At 38.6% G+C, this 20,031-nt stretch overlaps 1 protein-coding gene across 5 annotated transcripts in view; it reads left to right on the forward strand.

The window, feature by feature from the left end:
• Positions 1–20,031, forward strand: part of BMPR1B (bone morphogenetic protein receptor type 1B) — a 233,619-nt gene that overhangs the window by 178,050 nt on the left and 35,538 nt on the right. Inside the window, exon 1 of one of the 5 annotated variants that reach the window (XM_054632657.2) lies at positions 14,854–14,969. The exons of the other annotated variants lie outside the window; for them this stretch is intronic. The gene's annotated coding sequence lies outside the window, so the exon portion shown is untranslated. Of the gene's footprint in view, positions 1–14,853; positions 14,970–20,031 lie in introns of those variants that run through there. 5 annotated transcript variants of the gene reach the window in all.

Below are 20,031 nucleotides of genomic sequence, written 5' to 3' on the forward strand. Positions count from 1 at the left end.
GAATTCGTATACAAGGATGCAATCCACCTTCCTTTTATGTATTGCTAGCTCTATTTTTGTTCCTGGAAAACTTGGGAAAGAGAAGAGAGGAAAGGAAGGCAGTTGAGCAGGTTGCCAATGGTTAAATTTTTGCAGTGGGTTAATTCTTGCTAAGACGGGATGTATGGCTCATGTCAGGTGACTGGGCATATGACTTGTACTCTGCCTGATGGGTTTTCTGGTTCTGGATGTTTTTGCAGGCTGGATTAACTTCTGTGACCTGTTTTTTCAGGGTGAACATAAATGTGATTCAGACAATATTAGACCTAATCAGGATTAGCTCCTTTGTTATTTTGCCTACGAGGATGACTGAGGTGACAGTTTACTGTTCAATAGGTAGGAGAAAACACTGCAGGGCAAATTTACACACAATTAAACCCAGCTGCTTTTCCCAGCAGTGCAGAAATTTGTCTTTTATTCTAGTCTGCAGTGTGCACATTCAGACAGCATGCAGAAGAAAATGAGATGTAATCTCCCATCTTTGCCCTTGCAAAGACATTCGTGCTCCTGTGGAATATCTGGGTCTCAATAGATAGACATTAATTGCATTGGAGGGTTGGAAAAAACTAATATCTTGATGATCTATTAAATAATTTGAAGACTCTTCTAAAATGAAGCACTAACGTTTCTTCAGTCTGTTCAGAACCTGGAGAATGTTCTTCTCTATGAAATAGTGTGAAAGGGCCTTAGCAATGTATCTCAATTTAACCAAACAAGCATTATTTGTCTAGGGTTTTTCACACAGCTCTACTGTTGGCTTCTTTCATCACAGTAATGCTTCCTAAGATTTCTGTATTGTTTTTTACTTTCTGAAGGAAATGCCAGAGCTTAGAGTTTTGTTTTCAGCACCTCCCACAATACTGCTCACTGTTTTCTATACACTGAATGTGTCTGCTTGCAAATGTGTCCATCAGAATCTATTCAATGTATGAGTAACAGCACTGGACTTGAAGGCTGCACTTCTGTCAGCACTTAGAAGACTGAGATGAGAACTGGAGTCTCACTTTAAAAGATACAGTGGAGAAATGCACAGCAGTTTAAAGCCCAAGTGGTTAGACTCAGAAGTTTCTCACCCCAAATTGTCATTGGTTCAAACATTTTAAAAATAATTAAATAATAGATACTATGTATTGTACAAAATCCCAGCAAAGGGCAGCATTCTGTCCTCATAGAAAAGTAATCCCAGTGTATTGCAGAAAAAAAAGACAGTGTTTTGACTGAGAGGATTTCACCTCTCTCTTTCTTCTGGTAATGAATTAAGGTGAGCTTCTGGGATACAGAAAGGTGATAATGGAGAAAGAATTCAAATAGCGGTTTTGCCTCTCATCTGTAGAGCATGGAAGTAAATCCTACTGCCAAACACTTGAAACTAACCCCCAACATAAAAAAATGGAATCTGTTCTTTTCTGCATCTTCACTGCTGTTCTCCACACAGTTGGCAACAAGATGGTTGAGTTTCATTTATAATTCTACTATAATGGGCATTTTACTTACAAACCCCAGTTTTCAGGTTATAATTTCCATTTAAAGTTACAGAAATGAAGGTTAATATCTGAGCTGGTGAATAAAGAGGGGTTTTCTTTTAGGTGGTTTTTGGCCAAGTTTAACTCTAATTCTAGTGAGATTTTCTTCAGCCTTCTTGGATTATTCTGTGGGGAGCAACATTCATGCAGTCTTATCCTAGCAGGATATACTAATGCAAAGTACGGATCTCTGTGGAGAGTGAAGACTGTTGCATGAGTTGGTCCCATTTTCAGGGGCAAATATTTATGAAGAATAATATATTGCACCATTCAAAGTAAACCTGTAGATTCCCTTTGCAGCACTACTCACTGCAGTCTGTAGCAATTAAGATTTGCCCATAGATTTTACATGTTCACTACCTAAATATTTGTTCTGTACTAACAGCAAAACATCCTATAGAATGTTGCTCATGACTGACATTTTGAACACTAACTGTTGAAAGACAGGGGGGAAAAAAAGCTGGGCATCTGATACATCTGATCTTGAAAAGGTATTTAATACCCTGAAAATGTTACTGAAAAATGTATTTCTGTTGGTTTAAGTAATGACCCTGCCAGGTGGGCTGGGAGCAGAGGAGACGGGGAAGGAGTGACAGTGGCTGTTAACAGTAGCATGCTGAAGTTACCCTTAGAAGTCCAAACTGGGGATGAGGCTTGCTGCCAGAACTGGAGAGCTTTTCTTAAGGCTGCCCTGTAGCTCAGTAGAGACTTACACATCAGGACTGCCATGTAATCATTGTTGAATTTGTCTGATATTTGATGCTGGAGCTTACAGTTGTTTTACTAGCCAATGCAGACTGTATTTGCTTGTAGCTGTGTTGTACAGAGAGCCATGCAGGGTTTGAAAGGCATCTTTAAATCTTCTCCTTCAGTACTAAGCTCAAGCAGCCCTGTGCTGATAGAAGTGAAGCTGTGGTGGAAGTGAAAATGAGCTGCCCTAAGAAGTTTGTGTGGTGTGTGGAACAGTGCACAATGCAACACTGTGGGAGTGGGAGAAGAGACACAGTCCTTAGCCAGCCTTGTTTCTACATCTCACCTGCATTTTATGTTACTTATTTCCTTCTCTCCTCCTTGCTGTCTCTTAATAAATAAACAGAAGGAAGCACGATCTGCCTTCACACAGTAGAATGTTTTGAAAAGGCTTGAGTGAGGTTTGCTACTGAAGGAGAGCTACTAGACAATTCCCTTCCTCTGAAAATGCCACTTTTCTGGGATTCCGTGGGAAATATGTGCTGTGTCCTATGTGATACTTTTTATCCAGCAGGGCTGGCCCCAGCTGTGGCTGAAACCCTTCTTTCACCTCTGGGATTTAATCATCAGTGTGAAATAGCAGCCTCCTTACATATTAAAAAAAAAAAAAAAAAAGAGTGTGGTTTGCATTAAGCTTTATTAAAACCCAGAATTACTTCTAAGTGAATAATTGATATCTTTGTGAGACCGAAGCTCTGAGGTAAATTTGTGGAATGGGGATTTTCTTGAATTTCTGATGCCTACTGTGGCAAAGTCTTGAATACCAAGAGAATGCTGAGTTGTTTTAACTAGGACCCTGCAGATCACTTTATTTTCACATCTAAATAGGGCTTTTGTGAGTTTTTATCATAATTGTAGATATTTGACTGTCTCAGTATGTCATGTGACTGCCTTTAAATTTTCTAAGTGCTGACACTCCAGCATTTCTACTTTTGGGAGAAAATACACTTTACTTGGCTTTGTCTTGCATTTCTTTTTTGTCTAATGTGTGACCTTAGCATCCTATTAAAATATATAGATAGAATAGGAAACTCCCAATATATTTTTTCATCATTAGTCTTAATTTTTCTCGTCGAAAACTGGGAATTGATATGATAGATAGAGTTGAAAAGTTAAGACAGTTAAAAAGCATAAGAAAATAACGACTAGCAGAAAAATGTTTGGGTTTGGGCCCAAAGTACTCACAAATCTGAGTTACACTTGACTAATAGTTTCGACTAAATAAGTGCAAGATTTTTGAAATTGTGTGTGTACAACTTGCTCTCATTAAAATGTAAATACTTTTCTTTCGAAATAACATTTCCATGTAAACATTGACCTAGCTCTAAGCAACAAAACCCAAATACAATGATTTCAAGAAGGAGTAAATAATCTAGAAAATAAACTAAATCATGTGATCTGAACAATATGCATTAAAAATTGCAGGTTGCCTGGAACTGGAGGAAGCTTCAGTAACTTACTTAAGCTTATTTCCAATTTTTATTTTTAGTGGTCTCCAAATGTGTAAATTCCTTGCACAATCATTCTGAAGGTTTGGCATCCCTGTTTTATTGAAAAAAAAACTTCAAATAAATAAACAAACAAAAGCCCCCCAAAATGCATAATGACCAACAGAGAGACCATCCAGGGAGAATTATTACAGAGGTGAGAGTGAAAAAGAGGGAGGGAGAGAAAGTACCCAGCCTCCACGTGAAACCAGGTCACCCACATTTAAACTGGGAGATTTTCAATTTTGCTTTGTGCTTCAATTTGAACTTCTCTGTAGGAGTGTTCTCTCTCACTTGAATGGTGGCATTATTGGTGGCACCGGGTTCTTTGGGGATAATGCACTTGCTGTGCTGCTTTTTGAAGCTATTTTCGAGTTAAACAATGCATCTCCCCTGCCAGAAATGCAGATCACTCAGTGGCTTTCCTCAAACAGAAACTCCCAGGCGCCTCCTTCCATGAGCGCCCTGCAGGAGCGGGAAGCGCCTGCCTTATAAACAAACATGGCCCGGGGAGGCTGGCCTGCTGGCTTGCAAAAATAACCTACACCCAGGCAGGGTAAATAGTTTACATCTCCTTCAGCCTCTGGGTTGTGTCACAGAGCTGCTGGTTGAAAGGAGAAAATCCACTGCAGCCTGAAACACGCATCTTTGGAATGGGAGGATAGAGAAGTTGTGCTTTAGATGGCTTTTTGTGGAGGGAAAAAGGCTCTAAACCGGCATCCTGCGGACCACAGCTGGCAAAAGAGCATCACTGGGTCTGGCTTTGGGAAGAGGCATCAAAACAGTACCCAGAGTGAAGTGTTTCAGACATTGTGTCCTATTTTGCTCTGCAAGGCACATGCAGGAAAAGACTTGCTTCTAATTCATATCTTTAATAAACACAAAGTGCAAATAACAAAATGTATGCAAAGCATGGGAGTACAGTGTGTCACCTCTCCTTTAGTGCCTGATTGTAAGCTGTCTGCCCATAGGCAAAGAAGAGTGAAAGATGCTTTAGAAATGCTATTCCAAATGTATTTTGGAAGGATGGGTCCAGAAAATTATTCTTTATAATTGTAACTGTGTTTTGTGGGAGGAAAATTTGGTTACTAGGTTTTGATGGCTTAAATGGGAGGAGAGGACACCTGCCCAAATTCCACCAGCTGCCAGTTTTTCTTTCTTTACAGCTTAAATCGGATTATTTAGGTTTCAATTTCCGTCATTTGTTTTTCTTTAACAATAATCTCTACACCTTAGGGAACTCCCAGCACATGTGATTTGGGGACTAGAAGAAGAGGTCCCTCAACCAATGGGCTACAAAATGAGGAGTGGGGAAACACCTGCACATCCCTGCTGGCAGAGGAATTTTGACAGGGGTGTTTCTTTTGGCAAGAACTGCTCCCTAGCTGGTGTTCCTGTGGAAGTGGAGTCCTTTGCTGATACCCTGATTGCTGCAGGGTGGGTTGAGAAGTTCACAAGCAGGGCTAGCAGCTTGAGCACATTGTCCTCCATCTCTTCTCCTTGCATGAACCCCTGGACACCTGTTGTTGAGAGAAAGCTGAGTGTCAGCCTGTTAAAATCTTATGGCTGGCTTTATTGAGGAAAGGTTGGGTCCCACCTGTCAGACAGCCCTGTGATGTCATCTGGAGGATTTTGGATAACCTCTGCTGGGGGAAGTGGGAAGGAGTATTGAGCTGACTTTCTCCTGGAAAAGGGTGGAAGTGGAAGAAAGGAGATACTGGTGGGAGGATCTGTGTCTGCTGTAGGGCAAATTAAGCAACAAATATTGACATACAGGAAAACTATGAAATTCTTCAGGGACAGGGAGAAGATATTTCTAAAGGAAATTTTCTAGTGCCTCTCTTCTTTGATAGATTCTTCCCCATTACCCCCACATCTCTAAGATATGTGATTTTTGGTTATTTTTCAGTGGGCTGCCTTTTTTTTTCCCTTGTTCACATATTTTCCTTTGAAAGCTCTCTAAAAGAAGTCTACAAAAAAATAGAAAAAATCTGCTTTGCTGAACTTTTTTGAACTTCTGTAAGTAATACAACATACAGGTGGAGTAACATGATTATGCTGGTTTCTTGTAAGCATGTTTGAAAAGCATGGGTTTTTTCACCTTTAATTTGGCAGTATTTTGAACTATTCTAATACAATGATCTATATAAAGTACATCTGTTCCTTACTAGAAGTGTGCTGAGCCTCATTTTGCATAATTGTTACAGGCAGAAACTGAATTTACCTTTGGCAGAAGCAAATACTCCTGAGAGTGCTAAGAATGAGAAACTTTGCAGGAAAAGGAAAAAGGGGTCTTAAAACACTTGATTAATATTATTGCTGAATCTGAAACCATTTTATACTAGTGAAGGGAACCAGAAATATGATGCTAGAATACTGTTATTCCTAATCATCTCTTTCTGAATGGGTGTGAAGTTTTAAAGTTTAGGTTAAGGGTTTAGACTTCTTCCCAAGGTTCCCTAGTATTTCATGGGTTACAGAACAAAGAATGTGAATCCAAAAGGGACCCTGTAAATCTATTGCAGTGCATGCTGGTCTTTATTTCACCTTAATTTTTAACATCATAACTCAATTTATTTTCAGTGGGAGCTAAGATACAAGGAAGAAGCAGGGGAATTACTTCACTGCATAAATTTTTTCATTGACTTTCTCTAACTGACAGAGACAGGAAGAGGATTTCTCTGCAGGTGATATCTTTCCTTGAAATGCTAAACCCATTGCAGGTGATGGCAAAACTAAAAATGCTTGCAGTAAAGTGTGGGATTTCATTCTATAGCTTTAGTGTTTTTGAAGGGTTGAAAATTTTAGATTGTTCCTTGTCCTAAAGCTGTACAAACAGAAATCACTGATTCCGTCCTGAAGCACAGTGAGCTTTGGATTTGAGTCTGCTCAGTTTGGTAACTCACATCTATAGTACTGATGAGAATAAAGCTGAAGAAGCAGGGTTGTTTCTATCCTGAGCCTATCACCTACTGAAACTGCAGCCAGCAGGATGTAGAATAAATGAAGAAGTTCTAATTCTGTTGGTTTTGTATTTAACTCTTCCTCTTTTTCTCCTTTCTTTAAATGTAGCTTCTTAGGTTTGTTGATTTATTACAATGATTTTCATAAAAGAAATTCTATTGCTGAGTAAGAAAAATATGTAGTACAAGATTTTTTTTTTCTCTCAGAGTCTATTTTAGATTTTCTGAACATAAATTTATTAATCTTATTCTTTCAAGTAGCTATTAAAAGGTTTGTTCTTGCTTGTTTTGGGTGGCTAACATTTAGTGGAGAAGTCATGTTTAGCCTACCAACACTTCATCTCTAGGCTTGATGTGAGCTTCGTGTTTTTCTCATGGATGGAGCCAATGTTTTAAACTCCAGTTCTAAGCTAACTTCCAAGACAAAGATGACAGAGAGTACCCATGACATTTCCTCCCCAGTACTACTCCCTCTCACCTCTCTTGGTACAGCCCAGCTGCTGGAATGCATGCCTTGTGGCTCTGCCCCTGAAGAGGCTCCTGCAGCCCTGTCTCACTGTCAATTTGGTAAACATTAGTCATAGTTGCAGCTGAATTTCTGATTGCTGTTCCTGGGTTTGTGCCATGTGTGTTCCATATCACTTCTGTCGGGGGACAAAGTAGGTGTTTCCAATGTGGGGGCCTGCAGTGTTCTAAAGAAATGTTTTTTGGGTAAGATAAGTTACCTGTGGTGTATTTTATAGAAGAAAATGGCTAAATCTGACGTATTTTCTGGTGTCATGCATGTTTAAGTGTTTACACTGATTTTTTGCTGAATGTATTACTAAATCTTTGAAATGTGTTTCCTTGAACATGGTGGTAATTTAGGGAGACAAACATGAAATCTGTGTTGGAGTGAATCAACTGCCCTTTTTGGAAGGGCTTTTCTACTGTCTGGACATACAGATAAATCTGGTTCTTTAACTCACAGATATTGAACTTCTATCCACCAGCTTCAGTCCAAGGGGAAGCAACTTTGAAAAGGAAAGCAGTGTAGAAATATGAAGTATTACATGTAGAAAAGTGTGGATGTCTATAATAATCACATTCATCTTTAAAAATGGTTTTTACCCTTTTCCTTCTCTATCTGACTGGAACTCAGTGATAATGGTTGTTTTATCTGGTATGGTCCCCACTGGGGAAGGGACTTAGCAAATAATTTCTCTATTGAAAAGTTGTGTAGGGAATTTGATTTAGCAGTGGTGCATTAAAAGAGCAGCAATAAGAAATACAAACTGAGAGGGAGTAGCTTCAGATAACTTTAATATTTGGGTAAATAATAATCCCTGTGCTTATTTACAGAATATCCAAATACTTTTCCTTATTTCTTAGTTAAGATTGATCAAACCAATAGTCAGGATGTAGCATGGAAACAACCTCTTATTTGTGAGACTTGACCACCAACACATTCTTTAAGAATTCTGGTATTTTATGGAAGAAAGCTTACTTTTTATATTCTTTTACTCTATATTTGGCATCTATTTCCTTTCATATTCTGATGGAAAATGTTGCACAATTCATGCATTTAGGTATGTTAACAGTATTTGTAGTGAGCTACAGTGCATTACACTAATGAAGAAGTTTAATTTTACATCTTTACCTAGCTGTAAAATACACTATTTTATACAAATGAAAAGTTGAAAGCTTGGGAAAATATTTTTCTTTCTCTCTGAAACTACATAGCATCTCAGCTTGAAACACATATTTGCTGTAGGCCCCTTGTTCTTATGCCTTGGAGTATTTTTAGAGATTGACTGAAGCTGAAAGAAATGAAACTTAGCTGGATGACAATTTTCATCTCTTTTAAATAGATTAAAAGAAGAAAAGGGAAAGAAAAAATTATTTTCAGTATTTTAAATTCATATTGGTGAGCATAGCCACCTTCTTTTAAGTGAAGTTTATACAAGACCCAGAGTGTTGTATTTTGTTGGCATTAGTTGAAACTTCTTTTTGATTTTTGCTAAAGTCAGGGTTTCTAATTCAATTTTAATGGGTTAATTGAAAAAAGAAATAAATACATTAAACAAAGAAGAAAAATTAAGTCTTTAAAACACTTCGGAGGAATTAGGTTGAGGAAAAATGAGAAAGAAGAGTGATTTGAAGAACAGAATAATAAAATATGGGAAACAGTGTTTTATTGTCATTATTTTATGGTTATGTACCTTATTTTCTAATCAAATATGTGTAAACAAAATGTTACACCCCAGCCTTTTGTTCATTGTGCACATGAGGAAAATGGTTATGAGGACCACAGCTCTCATACTTACATTGCTTATATTGACATTATCTTATTGAATCATATTGCAATATTATTAATTTTCAAATTATTTCATTTCCACAATGATTTGCTCAGTGGGACTAAGTCTGTGTTTCCTCAGTTTTGAGCCCTAACAGGTTATTATTTATTGATATATGTTGCATTTAGATAGAATATGTGTCTTCTATACATAATATATAAACAATATATTTGCTTGTTTATATTCCTTTTAAAATATCCCAGCCTGATGGAATTAAGCTGGTAGAAAGACCATGGATGCATGGCTTGCCTTCCCCCAGTGCTTTTGCCTGCATTTTCTTTTCCTGGTGTCCAAATTTCTGGCAATCTCTCCTGGGTGTTTGTACTTTGAACAGCAGGTAAAAGAATCACTGGAAAATGCAGCACTGTTTGGTCTGCTGTTTTCCTCTAGACTAGCAACTCACAGTACAACTGGTTTTATCATTTCAGGATTGTTATTAGAGTGTGTAGGACAGGCAGAAATCCTCTGACTGCCTTTCTGTTCTGTACTGTGCTATCCTCTGCTGTGTTTCAAGTCTCAGGCCATTCAGGATAATCTGGATGGAGCTGGGAAAGAAGGAATGTCTGCAGATGGCGTTCTTCTGTCTTGTAATAAAAATTCTCATCTGCAAAACAGAAATGGTTTTAAAAGAACCATAGTCACTCACATCAGTGACTTGCAAATGGGCAAGGTGCATCATGGAGCATCTGGGACAAGGTGCCATGGGTATTCATCACTTTAGGAAGAGGACCCACTTTTGGTTTCAGCATGTCATAGCCTCACTCCTTGGTTTTGTTACTTCACAGGGTGCTTGAATGCAGACCAGCTCTTTTTTGGCTCCACAATGAAGCTGGGTGATGGCACATTCAATTTTTTAATTACTGTAGTGGCAAAGGCTGCTCTTGTTGACAGAGTCTGTGTGATGTTGCTGAAGGCAAAAGAATTTTTCTAGGGAAGGGTAAGAGGCCATTTAAGGAGTGTGAGGAATTGCAGGTTCTGAAAAACACCTGCTTTAGCAATACTGTCCTCTTAATTCATGTGGGCTTGCCTGATTGCTGGGAGGAGTCACTCTTAGAAATCTGTCAAATCCTTTTGGGAGAGTGATCTCTTTTTTAATTGGAACAGACTCTCTCTCTTAATCCATGTCATAGTCTTTAGGACATTCCTACCATATGATGAAACTGAATATTTTTATTGAATCTATTGTGTAGTGCCAGTGGACCTGAGTAGGAGAAACGATACTGGAGAGAACATAAAAGGAGTTTCTTTTCTCTTTAGATGGGCGTAGGAGAGTTCAATATTACCAGAAAAACTGCTTTGAACAATGCTGATAAAGAAGAGGTTTAATGAGGCTGGGGCTGTTTGTGGAAAATTAGTCCGTATTAGGGTATTATTCCTTCAGGGAGCGTTTATAATGCCGGCAGGAATGCGGGAAGAGGGGGCAGATCAGATTCCGGCACAACCTTGCAAGCTTTCAGCTGCTGATGCATGGTGCACCTGTGTGTTCCCCTGTCTGACCTCAGAGCTGGCTCGAAAATCTCTGGCATCTGGATGCGTGGGGAAAGATCAGGTTTTTAATTTTTGTGTGGGGAAGGGGAAAAAAAAATCCTTTTTTTTTTTTTTTTTTAAAGCTTAGAATGCCTTGTATTTTATATCTTTTTAAAGGATACTGGAAACTATTTAGTGCATATGCTTTTTAGTGGTTTGAGATTGGGGTATTTTGTTTTTTTTTTTAAATATTTTTAAGCTAGTATCTTAAAGATCTCATAGTGATATGTCCAAAGAGATGAATAATGCTCAGTTAAAAAATCTGATTGGTTGGCAAGACTCAAGAAATTAATTTCATACTCTTTTGCTTATCTCAGGAAGAATGTTCTCCTTAGCAAGTGCAGATTCGAACATGACAGCTTAGGCATTTATCTCATTTGTGGAGGTCTGGAATAGCATCTCATTTTCAAATTGTAGCGATGTGGAGATAAAATGTAAATACTGCCCTATGAAAATTGTAACCTTGTACACCATCACTGGTGGCTGCCGTAGGAACTTGTAAATTTTAAGTGCATGTAATTTACATTGCTTGGATTTAACTGTTTTGTAATTACACTTTGATTTGTATTTTTTTTATCAGACGTGGTGGGGTGGTTAAGCTGTGCTGCTTATGAACTACCATGTGAGTAATTTCTTGGTATAAAGTTGTGCTTATTAAATGCACAGATTTTCTCTTTTGGAGTTTAAAAGTTGTTCGATTTGGCATCTGTAGCTTATTTCTTTCAGTCTACTTAATTGAATAGCTTCTCTGTTTATCTTAAAATGCAGATAAATGGCTTTCAGCACAGTGTTTATAGCTTAATAGTTCCTGAAATGAGAGTCAACATTATCTCCTAGACTCTACTAGTTATAACTAATGATCCCTCTGCTTACACTGTTGGGCAAGCCAGGAGACACTGAACTCTGCAGAGAGCAAGGGCCCTGTGCAGTGGGAGGATAGTTTGTATGTGATGGCGCCTGCTAGACAAGGCTTTCATGGCTCAGTAGTGTTAATTGGGAACCAAAACTTGTCCTTGGCCACCTCTAACCTCCAATCTCCTGTTACTGAACTCTTCTAGGAATATGGATACAAACCTGGGGGGGGGAGTTGACAGCACACCGTATTCTCCCTTCCCTCATCATTTAAGGTGGATAATATCAGGTTGTTCTTATATTTGCTTCAGTTTTTCCCATCAGAGCACATTTTGCAACACAAAGTCTTTGCAGAAATTTAGTGTATTTTAATGTTCCGAACATCACTGGCAGGCAGCCTAACAAAGGCATTGTGTTGAGGCTTGGAAGAGGATGAGAAAATAATTAGGCAGCTGGCAATTACTGTATTTTGTTCTAGGCCTTTTTATATGACATTTAAATTTGTTAATGAAAGAAAGATGATTTTTTTTTACGTTTTCCTGACCTTTGGTTTAGTTGTGAATGGAGAGTTGTAAGCTTTCCTTTTTAATAGAGTTAAGTGCGTGCTCTGGGAAGAGAGAAGGGAAAGAAAGAAAGAGAAGTCAAGTGGATTTACCACCCATCAGTAATGCTTTATTTTTATTACCTTGGGAACAAAGGTTCCTTGCTTATGCATCAAACTAAAATAATATGGGGAGAAATTATGGCTTATGGTGTTAGGGGTTAATATTCTTCTAGATTCTGTCAGCTTGTCAATATGACCTTTTCCTGAATTTTTTAACTTGCAAGAGGAGTATTTATTGGAAATTGCAGATGTAGGTGTTGTTAGGTGGATATCACCCTAGAAGTATTTCAGCCAGCAGGGTGTTCTGGTTTCAAACAGAAACCAGAACAATCTAGCAGGAAGAAGAAAACCAGGCAATCTAGCAGGAAGCTTTTGGTGGTTTGAGGTGAAGCTAGTGATATACAGAACAGTCTGTATCCTTAATTTCTGTCTCCACAGCCATCTAGTCCACTGTTTTGAGAGCTAATTAAATATAAACATCTAGATGTGTGACTGGTTGTATATGAAAGCTGTTCCTGCTTAAAGACACTTATATCAGTCTTGTTTATGTTCCAGCTTCCATGCTTTTCGTTGTTTTTCTGAGTTTTCACGTTATCTTAGAAGTAGGTTTTGAGCTTTGTGTTGGCAGAGCAGCAGGCTGGTACAGAGCACAGTCTGGGTAACACCACATGCATTGCAAAGGCCACAGGGTACAAAGAAGGCAAATTCAAAAGTTTTGAGGTTTCAAATTCAAAAGTTGTAAGTAGTTACAACTACTTACAGCTTACTACTTAAATGTCTGAAGATGATTTTGTTGGACATTGCCATGAATGAGCTCCAGGAGACATGAGGCAGAATGAGCAGGATGCCCTTGGAGAGTTAGGGAGGAATGTGATTGCTGCCAGGAGCACCAAGCATTTTCTAGCAGGACCATGATTCAACATTGTGTTGGCAGGAATTTAGACATCATCTGTCTTTTTCACTTGGTACATGTGGTCTTGATAGAGTTACAGGTAGTTCTCTAAACTAGGGATGAATCAGGAACAGACCAGTGTGGAGGAGGAAAAATTTAGCTATTGCCTCTGCTAGTACAAGATAGCTTTAAAAAAGCATATGTAAGGCTCCAAAAAAGGAATTAGGTATTTGGAAAAAAAAAAAATGCAAATTTTTTGTAAGAGGAAATTGGAGGCAGCTTTTTTATTTTGATTTTGTATAAAGTCTTGTTTATTACTTTTTACTCTGTGATCTAATCAAATATCTAGATATCCTACTTGTTTCAGTCAGAATCTTGAAGAGTTAGCTCTTCTATAAGAAATCAGTTGAAAGTTCATATAGGTCCAGATTACTTATGATCATTTTCTCATAGGAATAAAGCTCCTATTTCTTTGGAAATAATCCCATTGGTAAACAGCAGCTGCAATAAACCTTCCACCAAGAAATTTGATATGCAGTTCTGAGTGTGCAGATATCTCTTTTTTTCATCACCAGTTTCCAAACGTGGAATTAGATTAGGGAATGATGGAACAGGAACTGAAGTATCATTTTGTAGAGAAAAACATTTCAATACAAATGTTGGGAGTGTGCTGTGACTGCAGTGTCTGATGTTTACAGCTCAATATCAGAAAGAAACATCAGTAACAGCATCTGTTGGTCACCTCTGACAGTTACATGCCACCATGGAAATGATAGATTTGTGGAGGAGGTGTGGTATATTATGACCAAATTATCTGGAATAAATCCTGATAACCAGATTAAGTTAACTAAATTATTTCAAGTATCTGAAATAGTAATCGGTTTGGTTTTGTTTTTAAATAGTACTGCTTTGTTTTATATAAATATGTGTGGATCACAGTTATAGGGAATTTTAACAGTGGTTAGCCAACTTGTGCAGCAAACATCAGGCTCATAAAATGCTCTCAATGGCTGTGTTCTCTACCTTGAAATGAAATTCTTGCCATTGTTCCACGATGGGACCAAGTTTTGATGCTGTTTGATGCAGTTTATCAAGTTTCCTGTCTTTTTTCCTTTGTTTTATTTTAGTTTTGGAGTGTTTTTCTGATTTTTTTCTCTGTTTTTTGTTGTTTGCTTTTATTGTTGTTTGGTTTTTTGTGTGTGGTTTTTGGGGCTTTTTTTTTTTGCTGTAGTTTCTTGTTTGGTTTTTTTTTTTTGGTTTTGTGGGGGTTTTCTGGGGTTTTTTTGTGATGTGCTATGATAAAGCCTATGTATCCTGGTAGCAACTTCACAACTGCTTTTCTGGATCCTTGTCTGAAAAAAAAAAATCCCAAATTGCTGGTTGCATGACATTTCTTTTCATAGTCTGTTCTCAACTGGCGTTTTTTGTACTATAAGAAGCCTAAAACCCCATTGAAACCTTCTTGTGATTGCTCTCATTGGCAAATACGTGTTGGATTGGGTAAATGAGGGCCAGGCCACTGTGGTGTATCCTGTATCACAAGTAGCCCCACTTTAAAGGGAGGTGAGGAGCAGAAGGCTCCAACTTCAGTGTGCGTTTTATATACTGACCTTGGAAGGCGCTGCCAACCATCTGGAAAGAGTTAGAAACTCTGTATTGCTCGGGATCTTTGTTTTATTTGTAATTCCAGGATTTTCTTTGCCTTTTGCCTTTTTACTGTCACATCCTATGTAGCCTGAGTACCCCTCTGCGCCGGGCTGGAATAATATTGTTTGCCAGCTTACAATCAAAGTGAGCGCAGAGGGAAACAGCTGAGCCGTATTAAGCAGAGGCAGCCTGGGCTGCATTTCTCTGCTGCTGAATAACACGCCACAGGTGCAGGATTAGCCCGGCCTACGGTGCTGTGTTTGCTTAGCAGAACCACCCTCTGCCTCCTCACATGACTCTCATCCTGGGGGAATCTGGCAGCGATGTAGCGAGCGCGCCCAAACTCCGCGTAAGTAAAAGGCTTCAGCTTTTCAGCTCACAAAGCGCTTGTGCTTCCCCCCACCTCGTCGTTCCCTTTTTCTTCTTTTTTCTTTCTTTTATATTCTTTGAAATTTTTATTTTTTTTAAGCCTGGCTTGAGCAGAACACTTAAGAGGCTGGGAATAAAAGAAAAAGTAAAACAGTGAGGTTTGGTGGGTTCTTCAGAGAGGGGCTGAAGAAAGAGCAGTGTTGCTGGTGTGCTGGCAAGATGTGGGGCAGCAGGGAGTCAGCTGCTCGTGGGGCACAGGGTCTTGTGTTTGCAGCTTTGGCTCCTGCAGGGACACATTCACACACACACACACACTCTGGAGATTTCCTATTCATTCACTTGGACTGGGGGTCAAGGTTTGTACAGTGCCAGGAGGCCAATGCAAGCCTTTAGTTGGTTTAGATGGAAGGAAGAAAGGTCATAGATTTACAGAGAAAATACTGCAGATAAAACAAAAGGTTTCCTGTTACTCTTTTTGGTGAGGATTGAGGAAAAAGAGATTTTTAGAACTAGTACTTGGAAATCAGCCTGATCTTGAACTTAAAAGGATGTTTCACTTTTTCTTCTTTATATTAACCTTTGGATTTGAAGTTAATTTAAAAATAAATGTTTTGGCAGTAATAGGCTTATTCTGGTGCCAGGTTTGCATTGTGGGCCTGAATTTCAGAGCTGGGACTGGTTTTAGCCTTAGTGATTGTCACCCTTCTGTCTAACTTTGGTGATATATAGTGCTTGTGTATGTCAGTAATGCTTTTTAAAATGTTGCATCTGTTCTATACATTTTAAATGCTAGTTAATTGGAAAAATAGTCAAATAATAAAAACACATGTACTTTTTCTCCTACTCATTCATATGTTCATATTTTTTCTCCTACTGTTCATATCTGGTTGGACACTGGAAAAAAAAAGTTTTACATTTGATGAGAATTGTGGAGAAATCTGTAGAGACTGAAAGAAAGGTGGTCATGCATCTCTTGAAAACTTCTGGTCGAGGAGAAGAGCACATGGCATGTGAGCTTGCCAAGGGTGTTTGCAGTGCACATTTCTTAGGTTTTGAGGTTGTGTACGAAGTGTAGCCGTGAAGGTGCATGTGTATGACATTGGGAAAATAGCAAAGCAAGCAAACTCAATGGGACTGAGGGCTGGTTCCTCCTCTTGCAGAGGCCTGAGTGGGCGAGCATGGAAGCCTGTTGGTGGGCACTGGTTGATGGGCTGGTGGCAGTGTCACTGGCTTGGGTGGAACACACCCCCTTCCTGCCCAGACATGATCTCTGGAGCATTCAGAGAGGGAAATGATTTTAGGCTGCTCAAACACTCCTGAAAAACCGTAGCGCTTATGTCTGCGGTCAAAATTCATCATTGTTGTTCCATGCGTGCAGTTAATTTTGGTTTGCAGTAGAGATGCTTTCCTCCGCCCTCTAAATGGATTTGTTTGTTTTCTGTCAAAGTGAGTAAGTCAATGACACTTTCTGTTGCATTCAGCTGTGTTTGCAGAAGATAAGGTTTGTGCCTCAGCCCTCATTCATGAACACAAAGATCTTCTTCATCGCTTATGGTTTCCACACATGCAGTTCAAATGCCTGCACAGTGTGTGTGGTGAGGCCAACAGTAGCAGCAGTCAGTTCAATGCAGTCCCTGCCTTGGCAGCTTAACAGGGCACCAATTTATGCTGTCACTTGTTCAGTTGCTTAAAACTCTGCTCGGCCTGGTGACCCGTCAGGGTAGCATTTGCCTCCAGGCAGAAAAATTCCTGGAGGTCCTTGAGCACTTCATTCAGCAACAGTTATTTGCTGAGGGTGTCGTAATCACGTGGGATTTTGGGAAGCAGATGGTATTAATCCATGAAAAATTATCAAAATACTAGTTATTTTTTTCTGACACCAAATAATCTGTCCTTCTGGAAGATAGGCAGGCACTTGAGGAAAAGTTGTAAGGGGAATTGGTAGGAAGCATCATCATCCCCATGATTTGGGAAGCATGACAAGTTAATCAATAAACCAAATTTAAAGGAAGTTATAAATGTATGGCTACAGAATTTGAAAAAAAAAAAACCAAAACAAAGCCATTAAAAAAATAGCATGCTTATACCATAACAGCTGTATCACAGTTCTAGTTTTCTGAATATCTACATTATTTAATTTATTCTTACAAGAGTAAAAGGGAATTACACCAGTGTGGCAGAAATTAGAAAGGAGTTGGTAATTTATGAAGTAAATTTATGAAGTAAATGCTCTTTAGGCTGAGCTGGGGTTATGTCACATTTACTCCTGAACAGACAAATCCAGTCAGTCAGAAGGGCACCAGCACCTCTGAATAGTGTTGGCATTGGTTTCTGCAAGCATGGCATGTGCACATGCTAATTATATTTTAATATCCAGGTGCAGTCTTTGATCTTGAGGTGAGAATGGCTAGCTGGTATTTTTATCTTCCAGGCAGTATTTTTGTCTCAACTGCATGGTGCTCTTGTGTTTCTTCTCTTCTGGAAAGGCAACAGGAGTGACAGTGATTTATTAAACATATCTAAGAGATCCATGAGGTCAAAGCTGTCTCTTGCTGTTTCATTTAAATTCCATTGTCTGAATCCCTCAATCTCAGTATCATCTAAAATGATAATAAGTAAAAATCTGCAGCTTGCCCAGTTCAATCTTTGCTCTTTCCTAAAGATCAGATAGCAAAGCATGGATTAGTTGCAATGGTATCACATTGCATTGCTTCCCATCTGTGTATTGTTTCCCCTGTTGCTGCTGTTCAGGAGAGTTTTCAAGATCACTTGTAGTGGCATTTACATAATCTCTTGGTGATCACATTTGGTGTTTGCTGCTTGGAACTGCAGAAGAATGTGGTGATTTGCAGCTTAGAAGCAGAAATGACTGCCTAAGGATGTTGACAATAATCTTCCTATATTTTATTTAAATATTTTTTTTAAATGTAAAGTGTGGCACAGACTCTGCTGTTTGTTGATATCCAAATTGTCTTTTTTTACATATTTGTGCCCTAATTTCTATCCCCTGTTTTGACCATGATTCAACTTTAGTAAATCTATTTCAACTACTCCTGATCACTTTTTTGTCATTCGTGTTGAGGGAGATGGCCTCCAGAATGAGGGGCTCCATCATTCTTTTTTTTAAATATTCTTTTTCACAGAATATTCCCATTGGAAGGGATCCTCAAGGATCATCAAGTCCAGCTCTTGAGTGAATGGCTTTATATGGAACCAAACCCACCTTGGTGTTATTAGCACTGTGCTCTATCCAAGTGAGCTGATCTCAGGCATTAAAGTCAGGCTGACTGGCCAGGAGGTCCCTGGTTCCTCTCTCCTGCCCTGTTTAAAAACTGAGATGACATTTGCTTTCCTCCAGTTCTCATGTATCTCTGTGGATTGCCACAACCTTTCAAAAGTCATTCTGGTGTGTGCCAGCTCTCTCACCACTCATGGAGGCATCCCGTTAGGGCCTGTGGACTTGTGGATATGAAATTTGTCTGGGTGTTCTTTAATCCAGTTTTCCTTGACAAAGGGAACATCTTCCTTAAAGTATTCCTTCTGGGTCAGAGATTCCTGGGAGATGGTCTTGTCACTGACAAGACAGATGCAAAGATGACCTTCAATATCTCTGTATTCTCTGTGTCCAGAAGAATCAGTGATTCTCACATTGGACTTGGGAAGTCACCTTAGTATTTATGAAGTATTTGCATTTGATTGTTCCAGATTGATAGCTCCAACACATTTACCTTTGCTGTGTAAAATACAGCTCCTGAAAAGGGATTAAAATAAAGAAATTGTGTTGGTATCTTAATGAGAATTGTGTGGACTACCTGCTCATTCATCTTTGCAAATATTAAAAACTAACTTATATTTTAAAAGCTTTTATTTTGTCATGGAGCATTTATACATTGAACCAAAAGATTGTAGAAGATAGAATTGACACAGCTGGGCAATATTTCTTAATGGGGAATTACAGTAGATAGAGATAGATTTTACTGAGTCCAAGCTGACAGGATAAAACACTTTGCATGCACTTTCCCTTGGAAATTTTAAAGTTGTCTTTCTGTTCTATTTTTTTTTTAATGTTGTGTTGGTACATGCTATAAAAATGTGCCAACCAATTCTCATTTTCTTCCAAATGAAAAATATGTCAAAGATTAACTGTGGGCACCAGAAATGAGAGGAAAACAGACAGCAAATTACACGTGCATTTTCCATGGGCTGTGTTAGCAAAGAAGCCTTTGTGTTTGTAAGTTGTGAGTATGGAATGGGTATTAGTTTGGAGGGTCTTTTCTCAGTGGCTTTGTCACAGCTTGTTACATTACATGCTAAACTTTTTAGCTAATAATTCTAAAAAATAAAGACATCACTTAAAGTGGTGCTGGATGCTTGTAGCTATATTGGAAGTCAGTGGCAATTCTATGAATATGGACAGGAACAGTTTTTAAGAAAACTGCCTTGACAGGTTGTTTAAAAGCATATTTTATTTTAAACCTTATTTGGATTATGAATGGAAACAAAACCACCCCAAATTTTGAAATATAGAGATGAGAAGGAGCAACTTGTAGGTTCTCTGCATTTTGTTGTATAGGAAATCCAGCATAGGTGGGAAATGGTGCAAATCATACATAAGCCCTACAATGTTACATTTTTTGTAGTATGTCAGTTTATTACACTGGATGTATATCAAGGTACAGGTATTTTCAAGCATGGATTGATACCAATCTCAGTTTGAGCTCACTAGTGCAATGTAGCCACACACTGAAAAGCAAAGTGTGCTGGTTTTGGGGTTTTTTCTGCTGTATTAATACCAGATTTTGTTTACTGTAGTTTTGGATCAAAAATATGAAGGTCTCAGCATCTGATATTTCCTTGAGTTTTATGGTAGCCTTGAATATCCAGCAAAGGGAAACTGTCATGATCCAGTTTTCCTTCTCTGTTATGTACTTATCACCAATAAAAAGTGTTTTACTGTTACCTCTTGACTATTTTACACAGTAGATCAGGCTGAGTTAAGAGGTGTAATTTATTTCAAGTCTTTTAACTGTGCTGTGTTTTTA

Source organism: Agelaius phoeniceus, chromosome 4 (assembly GCF_051311805.1).
Source record: "Agelaius phoeniceus isolate bAgePho1 chromosome 4, bAgePho1.hap1, whole genome shotgun sequence".
NCBI classification, from domain to species: domain Eukaryota; kingdom Metazoa; phylum Chordata; class Aves; order Passeriformes; family Icteridae; genus Agelaius; species Agelaius phoeniceus.